This window comes from Hemicordylus capensis, chromosome 1 (assembly GCF_027244095.1).
Source record: "Hemicordylus capensis ecotype Gifberg chromosome 1, rHemCap1.1.pri, whole genome shotgun sequence".
Taxonomy (NCBI): domain Eukaryota; kingdom Metazoa; phylum Chordata; class Lepidosauria; order Squamata; family Cordylidae; genus Hemicordylus; species Hemicordylus capensis.
Genome location: NC_069657.1, coordinates 383919504 through 383926530, shown reverse-complemented (window position 1 = coordinate 383926530; position 7027 = coordinate 383919504). Strand labels below are relative to the sequence as shown.

The 7027-nt window shown below is 41.3% G+C and overlaps 1 long non-coding RNA gene across 1 annotated transcript in view; it reads right to left on the bottom strand.

The window, feature by feature from the left end:
* Positions 1-998: 998 nt before the first annotated feature.
* Positions 999-7027, bottom strand: part of LOC128346738 (uncharacterized) — a 31627-nt gene continuing 25598 nt past the window's right edge. The window contains exon 2 of the long non-coding RNA XR_008317163.1: positions 999-1221. This is a non-coding gene — a long non-coding RNA (uncharacterized LOC128346738). The remainder of the gene's footprint in view (positions 1222-7027) is intronic.

The window sequence follows — 7027 nt, the reverse complement described above, 5'->3', positions numbered from 1 at the left end:
GACCAAGTATGGCAGTGAGAGGAATAGGATGAGGGCAGACACTCAAGGGAACTTAGAATGGAAACACTGGGAATAAAGAGTGAACAAATGGGTATGAAAGTGTACATGCTGATTCTTTTGGGTGTGACATTATGTCAACATACTGAGGCACTTCACACAGAAGCTTAGCCCACTCTGCCCGCACACGAGCAGTCACTCATTGCTGGGCAGCTGGATTTGCCGCCCGGATACGCGGCAGCTCCGGTCAGGTGCTCCCACGCCCAGCTGCCGCTCCGTCGGGGAGCTCTGGTGGTTGGGGGAAGGGGAGCGCCACCGTGCAGCACCCCGAACCCCAGGAAGGCACTGTACAAGTGTGCAATGCCTTCCTGGGGTCTCCCCTCCACTCTCCTCCCCACCGCTAGTGTGTGGCAACCAGGCAACCGCGGCTGACACACGATCAAAAGGATAAGGTTAATGGAGCACTCACTCTGATAATCTCCTTTAGGGGTAGGGGTTTTTAGGCAGGCTAGCCACCGTGGAACCACCAGGCTCACCTGTGAGCCCTGTGGTTCTGATGATCACTGAAAACCAAGCTGGGCTCCCCTTGCCTGTTTTTCAGTGATCGTCAGAATAGCTTCACTGTTTATGAGCATGTCCTATTTGATTCCAGGTGTCTCTATTCAATTTTTAAAATTATTTTGTTATGTGTTGTGATGATTTCAGTTTGGAAGCTCAAGGCAAAGTACAGTACTGGTATAATCTCTAGTGACCAAATTGATCATAAGCCAAGACAGCATCAGTGTATGCCCAAGCCAGGAACCAGGTTGCTGCTAACATTCTCTAGAATTTTTATCAATGCAGTTCCCACAGCTGATGTCAAGTTTTAAAAGTAATTTGTCCAATGGGTGTGGAAACTGGAAGTGAAGGAAACTACTGCGAATGCTGGCAATGCATTTGTGCTTGTTTGTGTGAGTGTGGTTTTCTCACAGATATGTAAAAGACTCCTTTCCACAACCAGCTTTAGTTTAAAATTTAAACAATTGTTTACTTCAAGGTTTCGTTCTCTGCCTTTTCCCAGAACCATTTTTCTTTGTAGTATTTGTAGCGATACATTCCATGTTGACAGTATGACTTTTGGCATCTGAAGATCTGAAGAATGACATGCATCACAGTGTCCAGTCTTTATTAACAGTGAGTCCAGTAGTTCGTTTCCTGATTACAATACCTCCTTGTGGAACAATCCTTAATAGAAAAAATATTTGATTGTGTTCATTCACTTTGGTTTACAAAAAATAAAGTTTATAGTACACAGATGAGTTGGCAACAGTAGAAAAAACACACAATTAGTAATTAGGTTAAACTGCAGAGAATGGAAGATATTTATGTAATAATTTAAGACTATGTATGCTTTGATCATACCAATATATATTACAAAATGAAAACATCATGTAAACTAATATAATTAAGCAAAAAGCAACACAAAAGATCACTCCCTGGGAGATTCAGAAATAATATTTGGAGGGGAAAAAGTAATTATGGTAAACAGATCTGAGGGCAACAAATCAATATCGCACAATTACAAGTTGCAATGAAGTGACATATACACATCATACTGAGTTATTTCAGAGCCTTATGGCCCCGTCTTTTGTTTGGGATGACTAGAAAATAAGATGTGCCTAACAGTCACCTCCATGGGCTTGAGTGGCCCACAAAGCTCACTAAGGGGAGGCATGATAGAGGTTTATAAAATTATGCATGGTGTGGAAATAGTGGATAGGGAGAAGTTCTTCTCCCTCTCTCACAGCACTAGGACCAAGATTCATCCCATGAAACTGAATGCCAGGAAATTTAGGACAGACAAGAAGTACTTCTTCATACAGCGCATACTTAATCTATGGAATTCTCTGCCATGGGATATAGTGATGGTCACCAGCTCGGATAGTTTTAAGCGGGACTTAGACAAATGGAGGATGAGTATCAATGGCTATTAGTCTTGATGATTATAGGCTACCTAATCTTGATGGCTATCTCCAGGTTCAGAGGCAAGATGCCTCTGAACATCAGCTTCAGGGGAGCAACAACAGGAGAGGGGGCATCCTTTCATCTCCTGCTTGTGGGCTTCCCAGAGGCATCTGGTGGGCCACTGTAGGAAACAGGGTGATGGACTAGATGGGGCTTGGGCCTAATCCAGCAGGGCTATTCTTATGTTCTTATGAGGGGAGCAAGGTTCTTCTTAAGTAACAGCTAAGAAGTGAGTGCAGATAAGGTGAAGGCTCATGATAGAACACAGTGACAGTAACAATGCTCAAGTCCTTAAAGCACCTTAGGGAAACAATGGGATCATAATGTCTATTATTTTGAGTTATTTACATATTTTCATTATGCAGATTCAATTATTAGTTATCTGACAGCAATATTTATAACTTAAGTTAGTCATTTATTCTTCTGGGACTGAGCTGCTAAATGATTACTTGCTGAAATTATCGACTCTAAATTAAGCTTAATTATGAGTAAGGATTATTATTCTTTTAATAAAAGTGTTAAAGAGTTGATTCCATGAATTTGGTCTTGGTTGGAAGCAATGCTGGGAGACTTGGATGACTCAAAGAGGGAATGGAGAAGCAGGTTGATGTCTGAAATGTAATATCTCCATTCATGGTTTCTTTCTTTTGAAGGATCAACATGAAATGCTACCACACATTTATATATAATTTGTTTCATGTCAATATGTTACATTCTTCAAAGAATGGATGAAAGGATAAAAGAGACATAGGAAGTAGCCTGCAGAGACAAAATACTGCAGAGTTGGCTCCTGGAAGATTAAACAGAAAGAACTGGTTGCAAATAATGCTAGGAACAAGTGGAATGGGTGAAATGATTCAACAGGGACAACTGAAGCAGAGATGAAGTAAAATGACAGGCTTGGTACAGGGTGAGTAGCAGCAAAAGGCCACAGTCTACTTCCTGAAAGATAGGCAAATCTAAATAAAAAATAAAAAAATGTTTTGTTCAAAATAGCAAAAATAAAACAAAGAGGTTGAACACACAACCTTACAGAAGGGTGGAGAGGACACACCGGAGAAGGATTTATTTATTTATTTGGTTTTTTAAAAATTAAAATATTTATACCCCGCCCCTCCAGTACACTACTGCTCAGGGCAGTTCACAACAGTTATGATACAATGTAAATCAAGACTAATAAAATTAACTAACACAAGATAGATACCAGCAACAGTCACTGGAAGTACTGTGCTGGGGGTGGATAGGGCCAGTTACTCTCCCACTGCTAAATAAAGAGAATCACTACGTTAAAAGGTCAGGTGCCTTTTGCCAAGTTAGCAGTCTTTCCTTCTTCTCTCCCTGGCTGCCACCCGTCCCTGTTACCTTAGGCCCTCTCATCACTCCGTCCTCGTCCTCGGAGGTAAGGATAGCCGGCCTCACTGGGACACTTCCATTCATATGCAGCTTTTCTGTGAGGCTCCTGCTGGGTAGGAGGGATCCAACAGCAGTTGTACCCAGCTGTTTAATGAGGTAGGAGCCCTCATACCCCGCACAAGCCTCACAGAGTATCACATCCCCCACTCCTATCTTTTTTTTAAAGCACAAAAAGGGAGTATGCACAACTCTCAAATTTGGGTAGGATACTTATCCTACACTATTAAAGATCATGTAAACTAGCCTTATGTCTCCTTGTTTTCATATGCTGCTGCAATTAAAGCATGGCTATTCTTGGTTTAAAGAGATGCAGCACAAATTTGTGCATTTATAGACTACCATTTTATTCAAAATAAAAGGTTCTGAGATTTACTGAGTACAGTTTTCATAGGTGTGCAAGATAAGAAGACAAGCCATCATTTAGGTGAAGAGAGCCTGTTCCCCCCCCCCCCACTTGTCTTGCACTTTGAGTCATCCCTGAACCTATGTAAATGCAGAGAGATAGCACTGGGGATTGTGAAAGTGAATATATCTCTCTGTCATAAAGCTATTCATTCCTGCAGGTTAAATGTAGTAATTCTACTGGAACTATTGAGAGATTTTGCAGTGTAGGGTATAGGGATGGGATGCTGCATTTAGAAGAGTCATTAAAGGAAATGATATTATAGCCAAAAAAAAAAAAAATCTTATCAGATCTTTACTTATCTGCAACTCCTTGTTATCCAAATTTATTGTGGTTTTCCTTTGTGTTTCACCCTATCAATCCAACCCAATGCAAACAGTAATTTCCTTTCATAAACAGGACCTTCTTGAATACTTACGTTTGACTAACCTGTGTCAGGGGTGGTCAACTTGAGGACCTCCAGCTGTTGTTGGAGTACAACTTCCATCAATAAATGGCAGCTAGAGATGATAGGAGCGGTAGTCTGGAGAACCTCAAGTTGGCTACTCCTGACCTGCCATGAGAAAGTTAGAGCTTATCTGCAGGAAGTGCTAGGGCAGTGCTTTTCACTCTCAGAATTGTGAGTGTGTGGGTATTTTATAGCCATGCTGTTTCCCTCTCCCTTTCTGAAATATTGATAGCTCAGAGGTATTTAGCAGGGAACACTGGCAAGCATGCTGTCTCTCCCATTTGTTGCCATAGGATGGGTTGGGGTGCTCTTGAGTGTGCTGCAGCCGCTGTGGTTCCAGTGTCAATGTTTCCACCAGTGTGCAAAGGCAAAAGCAGATACCATTTGTCTTCAAGAGAAGCACCACTCAACTTTGCCAGAAGCAAATTATCACATAACGTCAAGATCATCACATTAAATATTCTGTCCGTAGAATACTAGTCACTCCACATTTGCTACTCAGGTAAGAATAGCCAATTACAAAAGATATGTCTTCACTTAACTTTGTTAATGCTCTTTTTGCAGTCAAAGTGTGATTCATCCATTCCCACATGTGGTTCTCAGAAACAAGAAGAAAATATGCATACTTAACTTTACAATCTTTTCCCCTTACGTTTCTAAGACAGCAAATATATTTGATCTTAGGCTTTTCATTCCTCCCCCCCCCCCCCGACAGATGAGGGAGAAAGAGATGACTCAAGCCAGCTAAAACTCAAGGATTTCTTTTTCTTCATGTTGAGGAATGGACATATTTATTTGCCACTCTTGAGAGCTGGTTGGCTTGCTTTATCCCTGTGGCTTTTCCTGCCATTTTGCAGATGTTCCTAATTGCTATAAAAGAAGATTCAAAATAATCTCATTTCTATGCAAGCTCAGTTCTGGTTTTCTCTCAAGGAGGAACCTGCTGATACTATGAAATTATTTTCTTATGACTTTGTGAAGTGCTGTCCCTAAAGGGCCAAGATAATATCACTAAACTAATTTCTCTTCGTTTTTGACTCTCCTGAGTTATAGAGCTTTTGTCCCCAACTGCAAAAGTCATAACATATTTGAACATTATTTCAGGTGTCAGTGCACTCTGCTAATTATATAAGTTCCAGTTCATAGGTTATAATTCTAGAAATCTAAGCAATGGAGAGAGAGGAGTTGTGTGTCAAAGATTAAAAGAAGACTACCAAACACTCCTGCTGCAGTCTAGCAGTGATAAGTCATTACAAAGCAACTGAATCAGTCCTACCATCTGCTCTAACCTGTCACTTCACTGAATTTAACCAAGCTATTTTATTCACAGCAAAAGTTGCAAAACCATTAGTGTTTTACTGAGGTTACCCAAACTTGTCTGTAGAACTTTTGTAACACAAGTGATTAGTTGGAATATATAGTTAAGTACACATTCTCCTCACAAGATAAAGCAGAGATACTGGGAGCATGCTAGGTCCAAAGTGAATTTTCTTGCCCATAACACATACACACACCCCTGGGAAGAGTGCTCCAAAGCAATGGCACTGGCACTGAAAAAGCTCTGCTCCTCATAACCACTAACCCCTGCTAACTTGGCAAAGAGGCACCTTTAATGTGGTGATTCTCTTTATTAAGCAGGGGGGAGTAACTGGCCCTGTCCACCCCCAGCACAGTACCTCCAGTGACTGTTGCTCGTATCTATCTTGTGTTTCTTTTTAGATTGTGAGCCCTTTGGGGACAGGGCTCCATCTTATTTGTTTGTTAATTCTCTGTGTAAACCACCCTGAATCATTTTTGGAAGGGTGGTTTAGAAATAGAATTAATCATCATCTTCATCATCATCATCATCCCCCAGTGAGGCACTACCTTGGCGTGGTTGTGGGGCTTGTGTGCTCTGAGAAAGGTGAGAACTATGCCAGAGGTCCAACCATACTGGACAGGTCTCACCAGAGGAGCCAGATGAAGAGTGCCTCTCCCATCAACAATATGGTGAGATGTAACTTTAATAAATCAATACTGAATTGGTCATCGCCTGGGTCAACAAGGACCGTGCCAGGTGCTGGAGTCCCTGGACATCTGGTGGCAAGTGGGCTACAGGACTCAAGATCTTCAGTTGAGCAACCAGGGCTGGAGACTGCAAGGTTACTGGAAGAAACGTCTCTTAACCAGAAAAAATATACGAAAAATGACAACAAGGAAATAATGATCTGCTATTACAAGTCCAGTCCAACTAGAAGAGGTTATTTAAAAAGAATGTTACAAATTTGGAAAGAGACGCATCCAGATACAGAAATAACAGAACAAAGGCTAGCAGACCAGAGAAGATTCATAATAAGAAATAAAGTATTCACAGAAGTTGAGCTGGAAGAACTGCAAAGAGCAACACAGGCTCAAGATATGGAAGAAGAATTACCACCAACTGAAGAAGTTGCTCAGGCGCAGGTGGAGGAGGTGTTGGAAATCGAGGATGCCATTGGTGCTGAACTGTTTCAAAATCAAAACCAGGCAACTTCCCCTTTGACTTCACCTCAAAAACTCAAATGCCGTTTAACAAAAAAGCAACAAGAACTAAAGCAAAATATAACTGAGCACATGAACCAAACAACCACCAGGGTTCGACTTCCAGCTCTAAAAACAGTTGCCAAAAAACAACTTGCTCAGGCATTAAGATGTCAATGCTGCACTTGCAGAAATAACAACCAATAACTTGCAAGAAAAAAACCAACTAATGTACAGTGCGGCAACAATAACAACACAAGAGC